The sequence below is a fragment of the Schistocerca serialis genome, chromosome 9, assembly GCF_023864345.2.
Source record: "Schistocerca serialis cubense isolate TAMUIC-IGC-003099 chromosome 9, iqSchSeri2.2, whole genome shotgun sequence".
In the NCBI taxonomy this organism is placed as follows: domain Eukaryota; kingdom Metazoa; phylum Arthropoda; class Insecta; order Orthoptera; family Acrididae; genus Schistocerca; species Schistocerca serialis.
In genome coordinates, this window is record NC_064646.1 from 37540815 (window position 1) to 37553712 (window position 12898).

At 43.7% G+C, this 12898-nt stretch overlaps 1 protein-coding gene and 1 pseudogene across 1 annotated transcript in view; both read right to left on the reverse strand.

Moving 5' to 3' along the window:
* LOC126419785 (peptidoglycan recognition protein 1-like) overlaps positions 1-12898 on the reverse strand; it is a 146960-nt gene that overhangs the window by 13634 nt on the left and 120428 nt on the right. The gene's annotated exons all lie outside the window — the stretch shown is intronic.
* Positions 11382-11499, reverse strand: LOC126420124 (5S ribosomal RNA; annotated as a pseudogene).

Below are 12898 nucleotides of genomic sequence, written 5' to 3' on the forward strand. Positions count from 1 at the left end.
GAGAACAGAACACCAAGATTACAGCCGTTGCGACTCTGGAGCTAAGGAAAATTTATGTCATTATTTATTTGTATAGGGAATTGTATCAGTTTATTGCACAGGGCCATAGAACACGGTGCTCACGAGACAGGGTAAATTTCAGAGGGATTGATTTCATTATAATGACGAGGACCGGTGTGCCGGCCAACCTGGATGTGGTTTTCAGGCGGTCTTCCACATCTCCTAGGTGAATACCAGGCTGGTCCCCACGTCCCGCCTCAGTTACATGACTTGCGGATATTTTAAACACATTCGCACTATTTCACGATTTACACTAGACGCAGGCAGCTAGGGTACACTAATTTTGTCCTGGGGGGTATGGGGTGCGGCAGGACGAGCATCCGGCCAACCCTTAAAATTAACCATGCTAAATCCGTACTTAACCCTGCCGACCCTGCGCATGATGTAGGACAAAGGCAGTAGCAACAGTCTGAATACTGGTTTTCCAGATTAAGTTTTTTTTTACACTACAGTAAAACTGATTAAGCACACCATTTGCTGAACAACACATCAGACAGTAAATTCGCGTAAGACAGACATTACGCATTGCATATTCACTAGAAAAATATTCCTTTAAAAGAACGTTACAATGCATAACATCATCTTTCGTGAAAGCGCGCAGGTTTTTTTACGGAGAGTTGTGCTTTGTTTGTGCTCAACCATTCCTTTCTTTTCCTTATGTAAGAAACCACACAGCGTAGGAAACCTCGATGTTGATCATGAGCCAACTAATGACGAGCAAGCAGAGATGTACATCTGGCCACCAGCTGATTTTTGTGAATCTCACTTAGGCCATGCGGTACCCATACACCCGTTTCTTTTAAGCTTCCGCATTGTATGCAAATGTCGCACGATGGTGGAATGATCATTTGACACTTCTCGAGTACACTGACGTGGATCACTGTAAGTTAACGCTTTTAAAGGCTCTTCATCAGACTCCGAAGATCTTCCTGAACGTGGAGAGTCACTAATGTCAAAACGATCCTCCCTAAAACGAAAGAACCATTTTCTTGCCGTGCAATTATCCCCATTTACGGCTTAAATGTTTTTGACTGCTTTCGCTGCTGTCACTCCTCTACTGAACTCAAACAAAAGAATACGTCGGAAATGTTGAAATTTCTCCACTTGGCACTCCATTTTCTAGCGTCCACAGCTCCACTCACTATCTCCAAATGACAAAAAATATGTAAACTCAAAGAGGAACGCTGAACTACAAATGAAAAATGACAGTCGATAAATAAACCCATGGCAACCGGAATACCAACATGCAAAACAAAAACACTACGAGCTTGTGCACAACCTAATAATAATTAGATAATAAAGAAATAACAAATAAGCTGACGCAGAGGTCTACATTTAATGAATTGATCTTGTCTTTTACATTGCATAATATAAGGCGCTGAAATGACCTCTTCGTGCTTCTGTGCACTTTTGCACGCACGCTAACGTGTTAATATACAGTTCGCGCAACTCTGCCGCGCCAGTTCGCCAAACTTCATTACGAATGCTGTACTTCAGGTCTTCTAACGTTATTGGGTTATTTGCGTACACTTCTCCGTTTAGACTACCCCACAGACAAAAGTCCGACCGGCGAACGCGGCGGCCACAGTCCTCTGCTGACAGCCCTTTCTTCAGAGAATCTTACATGAGTTCTTGAGACTGACTCGCGTGGAGTGTGACAAATCGCCCCAGGCTGTTGAAAGACAGCACTGTGCGTGAAATTCATCGAAGATTCGCATACACGCAGCAGTGTTCACTGTTGTTTCAAAAAATACGGGACACACAATCCGACTTGCTGACACGGCACAGCACACTACGGTTTTCTCAACGTGAAGAGGTTCCTCATTTGCCGTACAGGAAATGTTTATTGGCAAGTATCTGACGTTCCAGGAGTTCACAGGTGGAAACACTGCAGCTGATCCAACGTTCCTCTCTCAGTTGTTGGTCACAGCCACGTACAGTTCAAAATGGTTCAAATGGCTCTGAGCACTATGGGACTTAAAATCTGAGGTCATCAGTCCCCTAGAACTTAGAACTAGTTAAACCTAACTAACCTAAGGACATCACACACATCCATGCCCGAGGCAGGATTCGAACCTGCGACCGTAGCAGCAGCGCAGTTCCGGACTGAGGCTGGCGCCACGCACAGTAATTCACACGTTTTGCCGTGTCTTCCTCCTCCGCTTCTTGGATACATGTTATTACGTAATGCATCATCGCTATACGGTGTAAAACATGCTGACAAGACCTTCACGAAACGTTCACTCGTTGCGACAATTTACGTGTCGACTTCTTTGGACTCTGGATCATTCGTGCTCGAATATTCATGATCATAGCATGTATACGAATGGACGGGACTCGATCCTTTTTCGCATTTGCAACTGACATTTTAGTAAGCCACTGTGTCACCAAATCCTGTATCCCGCTCCTTGCTGGTATGCAAACGCCAGGAAACTACTCTGGAAAAAGTTCCGCGTTTCTTTAAATGAACCCGCAGACACCTACGCCTCCACTACTGCGATTCTTTCCTGAAGAGGATACATCTCGCTGCGATATTTACTTCACAAGCATTAACCAAGTCGCAACGTCTTTCACACTGACAGTACAAAACATCGTCGCAGCAGCTTCGACGCGATAGATAACTGGCGGGCGACAATGAGAAGTCCAGTTTGGGATCGGTTTTTCGTCCGCCACTACTGTATCGAATATCACGCAGCTGGAAAACAAGTTAAGCATCTCTGCCAGTCTATGACATCTTTGAGCTCCAAAACGATTTTCGGAGTGAGTAGTCTACATATCGCGGCAGTCTCATGTTTATATGTTGATGTTTCGTGCAAATTCCACGTTTTGTGCAAATCTCTCATACATCAGCATGTCTTTTTGAGAGGAAATGCACCATTCACGTTTTTCTCATTTCTATGTACGGAATAGAATGTGGACCTAATAAAGAACCTGGAACTAAACAACCAAGAGATAATACAGGCCAACGATGGAAAAACTTAACTGCTGAAAATACTTTATTCTTATGTTTTTTAGGGTGGGAAATCCAAGTATGATACCTGGAAAACTGTACCATCCACCATTTCTTCACACTTTACGGTAAAATTTATTAAATTAAGCGATTTTTTGAAGAATTTAACAGCTTTTATATAGTTAAAATAATTTAAAAAGGGGTTGTAATGAATGTAGATGACGTTGGTAGCACTGCTGAAAAACATTTTCTGGCAAAGAAAGGTCGATTCTGTTTTTGTGTTAACAGATAGTGTTTTGTTTACTGTAAACCTAACCTCACTTTCCTGTATATGTGCTCAGTACAATGTCTAATCGTGGTTGTAAAAACTCTACTTACAGTTTTTGTTATATTTGTGGTGAATTAGTGATTAAAAAACACCAAAGAAACATTACAGAGTTTGTGGAAAAGGTTTATTCGTCATACTTTGGATCTAAACTTGGCGATCAAGATAAATTTTGGGCGCCACATAAGGTATGTCATGTGTGTGTTGAAGATCTGAGAAAATGGTCCAAAAAGGAGAAAAAAGCCTTTAGATTTGCTGTTACTATGATGTGGAGGGAGCCAAGAAATCATTCCAATGACTGCTACTTTTCTAGTGTTGAGGTTACTGGTCATAATTCGAAAAACAAGAAGGTGATAAGCTACCCTAACCTTCCGTCCTCCATCCGACCAGTAGGGCATGGTTTACATTTGCCAGTTCCTGAACCACCAGATGATTTAAGTTCTATTCCAACAGAAGTATTTTCTGATGTACAATGTGATTTAGATTAAGCACATGATGATGAATTCGATTGTAATTCAGAAAGTCTAGAGCCCAAATTGTTTACTCAGACCGAGCTTAATGATTTGGTTAGGGATCTTGGCTTAACGAAACAAAAATCTGAATTGCTTGGCTCTAGATTAAAAGGAAACAACTTATTGGTAGTTGGAACCAGCATATACATCTAAAGAAAGAGAGAGCAGCAATTTTCCAAGTTTTTTCAACAAGAAGGTGATTTAGTGTAGTGCTCAGACATTCCCAGTCTGATGAATGAGTTTGGTATTGAATAGAAAAAGGAAAACTGGAGGCTGTTTATTGATTCACCCAAAACTAGTTTAAAGACTGTTTTGTTACACAATGGTAACATGTATGCATCTATACCTGTTGGAAATTCTGTACATATGAAAGAAGGCTATGAAAACCTAGAAATAGTGCTAAATAAAATAAGCTATTCTGCTCATGGTTAGATGATATGTGGCGATCTAAAAGTAACATGCATGCTCCTTGGTCAGCAAGGTGGCTATCAACACTGCTGCAGAGAGAACTGGCCTGTGAGGGAGTCTTTAAAACATGGTGAGAAGAACATTCTAAGCAAAACCCTTGTAGATCTAAGAAAACGTACTCCTACCACCTCTACATATAAATTTAGGCCTAATGAAACAGTTTGTAAACGTTTTGCCTAAAGATGGGCTGTGTTTTGAGTACCTCTGCCAAAAGTATCCACACCTTTCAGAAGCTAAACTGAAAGAAGTTGTCTTTGTTGGACCTGACATTAGATGTTTGATGTTAAATTTGAATCCACAATGACCTTAAGTGAGAAAGAAGCACGGGTATCATTCAATCAAGACGTTACAAAGTTCTTAGGACATGAAAAAGACCCAGAATATGTTTCTATTATAGCTACAATGTTAAAAAAGCTAAAAATTCAGGATGTTTAATGAGCCTTAAATTTCACTTTTTGAACAGTCATCTTGATTACTTCCCGGACAATATGGGAGATGTTAGTGAGGAGCAAGGAGACCGTTTTCACCAGGACATTAAAGTGATGGAAAAACGCTACCAAGGCCGCTGGAACACCAACACGATGGGAGGACTACCGTTAGTCACTTCACCGAGAAGTTGAGCAAGCGACTCATCGTAGAAGAAGCTACACGAGAAGCTGCAATGAGAAAAGAGAAATAAAATACAAACCAATTCCAGCTGACAAGTGAAACCTCTATTAACACATAGCATTGTTTCAAGTAGCTTACTGTAAATACAAACCATGTTTATGTTTTAACAAAGCGTTTCATTAAATTCCCCGTTTACCATATAGCATAGGATTTCTATACTATATAATAAAAAGCCTATTGATCGAAAACTATGGGTGATACAAAAAAACTAAGGCTAGATTTGGATTCAGCCCATAAAAATCTATAAAAATCGGCTAGCAAAGTAAAAAAGTTTAAAAAAAAATTTCCGTTGGCCTGTGTAATCTAAAGGACTGTCTTCGTTGCGTAATTAATATTTCAGTGATTTGTCTGCTGTGATGTCCGAATATGAGATGTAGTTGCTCTGAACCCGTCGACAATAAATTAGTGGCATAAGATTAATAATATTTAAACATTGTGACTGGTTATGGTATGTACATAAAATCTTGATTACAACACTGTCACGATATCGAATCTCTCAGTACGGCTAATAATTTTCGAACCGCCTAGCGCAGCTTCCGAAGTATACGCCACATCATTTATAAGTATAATCATCACTGTTGTCGTGGTCTTCAGTCCTGAGACTGGTTTGATACAGCTCTCCATGCTACTCTATCCTGTGCAAGCTTCTTCATCTCCCAGTACCTACTGCAAGCTACATCCTTCTGAATCTGCTTAGTGTATTCATCTCTTGGTCTCCCTCTACGATTTTTACTCTCCACGCTGCCCTCCAGTACTAAATTGGTGATCCCTCGATGCCTCAGAACATGTCCTACCAACCGATCCCTTCTTCTAGTCAAGTTGTGTCACAAACTTCTCTTCTCCCCAATCCTATTCAGTACTTCTTCATTAGTTATGTGATCTACCCATCTAATCTTCAGCATTCTTCTGTAGCACCACATTTCGAAAGCTTCTATTCTCTTCTTGTCCAAGCTATTTATCGTCCATGTTTCACTTCCATACATGGCTACACTCCATACAAATACTTTGAGAAACGACTTCCTGACACTTAAATCTATACTCGATGTTAACAAATTTCTCTTCTTCAGAAATGCTTTCCTTGCCATTGCCAGTCTACATTTTACATCCTCTCTACAGTGTGTAAACTTTTAGATGGCAGACCTCTCCCTAGTCCTGAGTCGGTAGAAGTCGGTAAACGTCGGGAGGCTTCGGTAGGCACGCAGTTTCGACTGCTGCCAACATTACGTAGCTGACTGTGTTGTACAGGGTAGCCACTGTCGTCTGCTTCGTTATTGTTTTGGGCTGTACTGTTCTGCGTGTTTCTATTGTGCAGTTGTGCTAAACATTACGAAAATGAGTGAAGAGGCAGTTGCTGGCCCATCTACCCTACCGGTAGGCCTACGGTTAGAAGGAAACCGGTATTACGTAGCGATGCTCGCAAAATTATACTGCGTGTGATTGAATGCTGCGAAAGGGAAAGGGAGCAGAAAAAATTGCTTCACCCCATTTACAATTCTTCAGTGAGAGCTGCTACATACACAGGATAAAGCATGCGTAGCATTGGAAGATTCAAACAGTTTTCCAAGAATCATCCTGGCGTATCAGCGCAAACGCCTGGCAAGAAAAGGTGAGTTTCTGTTTCAGATATTTTGTTCGCGGTTACTTTGAAGGAGCCCCCTATTTCGTCCGAATTACCTTATATTTCGGTATATTAATAATTTTTACTTATGGACCGTCTGACAGCAACTGAATAACACACAATTTTAGTGCCATACACGTTTCGCCTTTATTTTCTGCAAGGCATCGTCAGTGGCAGGTTGCGTGGACAATTTCCTACATATTACGCTCCTGTCGCATTTTTGGTGTTGTTATTCTTCTTATGAACGCCAATTTTCGTTTTTTTTCCCATTCCACAACACTATGCACTGAACGCTTGTTTTAAAGCTTTAAAAGCTTTTTTTTCCCCATTCCACAACACTATGCACTGAACGCTTGTTTTAAAGCTTGGACTGACTGGTTGCGTTGGCGCTCTTTTGCTTGTACTTTGAAGCGTATTGTTGAGGGACGTCCTGTCAGTGTTAATGTCAAAAACAAGCCGGGTATGGTTATTAAGCATAGAGGACTTGTAATATTTGTGTCCAATGATTAAAAGCTTTAAAGCAAGCGTTCAGTGCATAGTGTTGTGGAATGGGAAAAAAAACGCAAATTGGCGTTCATAAGAAGAAGAACAACACCAAAAAAAGCAACAGGAGCGTAATATGTAGAAAATTGTCCACGCAACCTGCCACTGACGATGCCTTGCAGAAAATAAAGGCGAAACGTGTATGGCACTAAAATTGTGTTTTATTCAGTTGCTGTCAGACGGTCCATAAGTAAAAATTATTAATATACCGTAATATTACACGCAACTGAGGAAGACAGGACTATAAAAGTTGAAGATACCTTATATTTCATTTTTCCTTGCTGCTGTATTGCTTTGTATGCAAACACCACTGGTTACTGTGTTATTTCGAAACACATTCATATTAAGTATACTGCAATCAGATGAATGGTTTGTGAGCACATAGTAGACAAACATACATACATTCATTTTTATATATATAGATTTTAATGTACATGACGATTTCAGTTTCGTTTACAAACAACACTGAAAGCGAGTTTTGCTTCCAAGCCTTTCGTCTGCTTTCGTGTAAGCATGACACGCAGTTTGTAGTGCCAGCACCGCAACTGGTTGGCGTGCCTGGTCCCCCCCCCCCCCCCCCCCCCAACCGCTCCCCTCCCCCTCGCCCGCCAATGCTTGCTTCCTCCTCTCCCCGCACTCCCCTCACAACCCTACTTAACATACTGTACTTCGACCATCATCAGTTATTTTGCTCCCGAAATAGCAAAAGTCCTTTACTACTTTAACTGTCTCATTTCCTAATCTAATTCCTTCAGCATCACCCAATTTAATTCGACTACATTCCATTATCCTCGTTTTGCTTTTGTTGATGTTCATCTTATACCCTCCTTTCATGACACTGTCCATTCCGTGCAAATGCTCTTCCAAGTCCTTTGCTGTCTCTGACAGAATTACAATGTCATCGGCGAACCTCAAAGTTTTTATTTCTTCTCCATGGGTTTTAATACCTACTCCAAATTTTTCTTTTGTTTCCTTTACTGCTTGCTCAATATAGAGATTGAATAACATCAGTGAGAGGCTACAACCCTGTCTCACTTCCTTCCCAACCACTGCTTCCCTTTCATACCCCTCGACTTTTATAACTGCCATCTGCTTTCTGTACAAATTGTAAATAGCCTTTCGCTCCCTGTATTTTACCCCTGCCACCTTTAGAATTTGAAGGAGAGTATTCCAGTCAACGTTGTCAAAAGCTTTCGCTAAGTCTACAAATGCTAGAAATGTAGGTTTGCCTTTCCTTAATCTAGCTTCTAAGATAAGTCGTAGGGTCAGTATTCCCTCACGTGTTCCAACATTTCTACGGAATCCAAACTGATCTTCCCCCAGGTCGGCTTCTACTAATTTTTCCATTCGTCAGTAACTGTCCTAATAAAACTATAGGGGAACTACAGAAACTGCTTTAAAAACTGTCACAGTCCCCTAGAACTTAGAACTACTTGAAATTAACTAACCTAAGGACATCACACACATCCATGCCCGAGGCAGGATTCGAACCTGCGACCGTTGCGGTCGCGCGGTTCCAGACTGTAGCGCCTTGAACCACTCGGCCACTTCGGCGGGCCCGTACAACGTCATGTGCTTGTTTCGTACCCCATATTCTCACATTATGACGGTTCGCTTTCCTATCTGAATGGAATGTTGCCTCGTCACTAAACACTAAGCGTGGAAGAAAACTGTCATTCCCCTTCTTGCGAAGAAGAAATTACAGAACTCCAGACGTTGTTTCTCACCTTGACGAAGAGCTTACAGTAGCTACATTTTGTATGGTTTCATGTGTAAACGTCGACGCAACACACGCCACACGGACATCAGGAGTATGCTGAGCTGTCGAACTGCACGGCGAACGGATTTCTCGGGACTCCTTGTGAAACTACGGTGGATGCGTTCGGTGTCTGTGTCAGACAGACACTCGGAGACGGCCCGGTGATTTTCCTTTACACAAACTACCTGTTTCTCGGAATTGTTGATGCCATCGTCTAATGCTCTGTGGTGCAGGAGGACCCACACCATACCTAGCACCAAAGTCACGCTGAACAGTTATTACTGACCCACACTACACAAAACAGTATGTTGTCCAGACACCATTTTTAGCGAGAACCTCATAAAACTCGAGAGTTTGCTCTTCCCAACAGTATGTTCATGCACGTATCTCAGATAACATAATAGTTATGAGTTTTCTCCAAAAATCGGATGGTTCTTTTTGATACACCCTGTATAATAACCTGACTCAGTGCTGTACCATACTGCAATGGTTAGCGGATAAGCCTACCACGCTGAGGATTGTACGTTCGAATCTCGTCAAATGTCAGGCAGCTTTTTTTACTATCAATATAATGAAAAGAGTTTGATTATATCCCCCCCCCCTACCTTCCACCTGTACACCCTTCATCTCCTCTCCCAAGGTGGCTTCCATCAACTACCCCTCCCAGATGATGCCCCTCTTCTTCTTTTTATTCCTTCTACCAACTCTGATTCTCACGTCCCTCTTCCTCCCTCTGTCCTTTTCCCGGGATCCCTCTCCCCCCTTCCATCCTATTTTTTCCCCGTCTACTCTCTCTCTATCTTCCTTCTCTCCCCCGAGTTCTTTTGCTTACGGCTCTACTGCCTTCCCCACTCCTTCTCGCGTCCATCCTGCCCCCCCCCTTTCTATGTCCTCTCCCTCCATAGGCTCCCCCCTTTTTTCTTTCCCTCTCCTTCCCCCTTTTTTCCCCCCTCATCGGTTGGGATGCTCCCGCCACCCCCATCTGCCGCCGTGTCGCCTCTATAGTGCTGTTTAAAGTGGACATTCAGTGTTGTGTGTCCCCTGTCAGTCTTGTGAACAGCCACGATTCTCTCACTAGTTGTGTTTTTTTTTTATCTCCTGCGAACAGACACCAGACTGCCGCTGTGTTTTTTAGTTGTGCCTGTCTACTTACTGTATGTCTTCGTCTGCATCGTCAATGCCATGTTTTTATATTTCAACTTCCACAACTTCCACCATTTTACAGTTTTTTACAATTTCACCATTTTATCACCTGTTTTTATTGTTTGTTTATATTCTCATTATGTTTTTTTAACTTTTCTGTAGGCTGTAGAGCGGCCAATTACACTGCTGCTAGCCAGCTCCCCCCCTCTGGAGGGGAGGGAAATCGTAATGCAAAAAAAGTTTGATTATCATTTTTATTCAAATAATTGGCTTAAATGTAATTTTTTATTTCTAATTGTTTGCCACATCAGTTTCATGGTACTGACTTTGTTATTTACTCTTATTTTTCTACCTACCATTCTTTTTTCCGTCTGAATCTGCCTGTGTCGTATATAATCTGCAACCAAGTGCCAACGCCGACTGCTTATCGAGTTTGGCAGCGCGGCAGCTCGTGTAACCAGTGTGAAGATAGTTTCCGATCACCAGTGACAGCAAGAAATTGATTCTAGCGCTGAAACTGAACTTTTTCTGCCTTGAGTTTGCTCGTAGAAGCTTGCTTTAATAGCCGTGAACAAGTGATCGTGATTTTACTTCTGCCACAGATCGTTGACCACCGCATGCTCGGCTACACTACACATCACGGTGTTGCGGTTAGCTTAGGACATGGAGTTTAAATTCAGGGCTACAATACGCGTCTTCTGCTGCAGTTCAAATCGGCAGTCGACAGAGCATCTGGACTTCCGACACAGCTTGCGGCTGTCACCTCCAGTATTGCTCTGCCTTGCATGTTAACAGTGCTAGCTAAGTAACATGGCGTGTCTGTTTGTTACCTGAGTCCCAGCGACAGCCGGCGGTCGATGTGGCAACACCGTGGCAGCAAGTGGCAGAAGTTAACTGTCAGGTAATTTTAAACGGACTGTACAAGCGAGATATTTATTTTAATTTCGCGGCGATACGTGGTGATGGTCTAGAAAGGTGCCTCAGAGAAGGGGAGAATTTGATCAGTCAGCGTCCATTGTTGGCTTGTAGGTGTGATGACGTGTAAGACAAAATGTAGTATGACATCTCGTCAATTATTTGTTTTAGTACTGAACCTCAATGTTTTGAACATCGCTGGACTTCAGCGACGATTTCACTCCATCTTCAGGCCACAAGTGGCCCATCAGGACCATCTGACAGCCGTATCATCCTCAGCTGAGAATGTGGACAGGAGGGGCGTGCGGTCAGCACACCGCTCTCCCGGTCGTTATGATGGTTTTCTGTGAGCGGAGCCACTACTGTTCGGTCGAGTAGCTCCTCAATTGGTATCACGAGGCAGAGTGCACCCCGAAAAATGGCAACAGCGCACGGCGGCCTGGATGGTCACCCATCCCAGTGCTGGCCACGCCCAACGGCGCTTAACTTCGGCGATCTGACGAGAACCGGTGTATCCACTGCAGCAAGGCCGTTGCCTTCAACGATTAGAGATCAGTAAATGAATCCAAAGCAGACTACCAGCTGCAACAAAAAACGGTTCAAATGGCTCTGACCACTATGGGACTTAACATCTGAGGTCATCAGTCCCCTAGAACTTAGAACTACTTAAACCTAACTAACCTAAGGACATGACACACATCCATGCTCGAGGCAGGATTCGAACCTGCGACCGTAGCAGTCGCGCGGTTCCGGACTGAGCGCCTGAGCCGCTAGACCACCGCGGCCGGCCACAAGGCTCTGTTGGTCCAGATTGTCTCACTCCTCAACGGCGATTCGGCGTAGATCCCTCAGAGTGGTTGGTGGGTCACGTCCTTCTCAATATATCCCAGGCATGTTCGATAGGGTTCATGTCTGAAGAACATGCTGGCCACTGTAGTCGGGCGATGTCGTTATCCTGAAGGAAGTCATTCACAAGATGTGCACGATGGGGACGCGAATTGTCGTCCATGAAGACGAATGCCTCGCCAATATGCTGCCGATATGGTTGCACTGTCGGTCGGAGGACGGCATTCACGTATCGTACAGCCGTTACGGCGCCTTCCATGACCACCAACGCCGTACGTCGGCCCCACATAATGCCATCCCAGAACAGCAGGTAAACTCCACCTTGCTGCACTCGCTGGACGGTGTGTCTAAGGCGTTCAGCCTGACCGTGTTGCCGCCAAACACGTGTCCGACGATTGTCTGGTTGAACGCATACGCAACACTCATCGGTAAAGAGAACGTGATGCCAATCCTGAGCGGTCTATTCGGCTTGTTGTTGGGCCCATGTGTACCGCGCTGCATGGTGTCGCGGTTGGAAAGATGGACCTCGCCATGGACGTCGCGAGTGAAGTTGCGCATCATGCAGCCTATTCCGCACAGTTTGAGTCGTAACACGAAAAGCTGCATGAAAAGCATTATTCAAAATGGTGGCGTCGCTGTCAGGTTTCCTCCGACCCATAATTCGTAGGTAGCGGTCATCCACTGCAGTAGTAGCCCTTGGGCGGCCTGTGCGAGGCATATCATCTACAGTTCCTGTCTCCCTGTATTTCCTCCGTGTCTGAACATCTCTTTTGTTCACTTCGAGACGGCCGGACACTTCCGTTGTTCAGAGGCCTTACTGGCACAAAGTAATAATGCAGACGCGATCGAACCGCTGTATTGACCGTCTTGGCATGGTTGAACGACAGACAACACGAGCCGTGTACCTCCTTCCTGCTGGAATGACTGGAACTGATCGGCTGTGGGATTCCCTCCGTCTAATAGGCGCTGCTCATGCGTGGTTGTTTACATCTTTGGGCGGGTTTAGTGACATCTCTGAACAGTCAAAGGGACTGTGTCTCTGATACGGAATCCACACTCAGCGTCCATCTTCAGGAGTTCTGGGAACCGG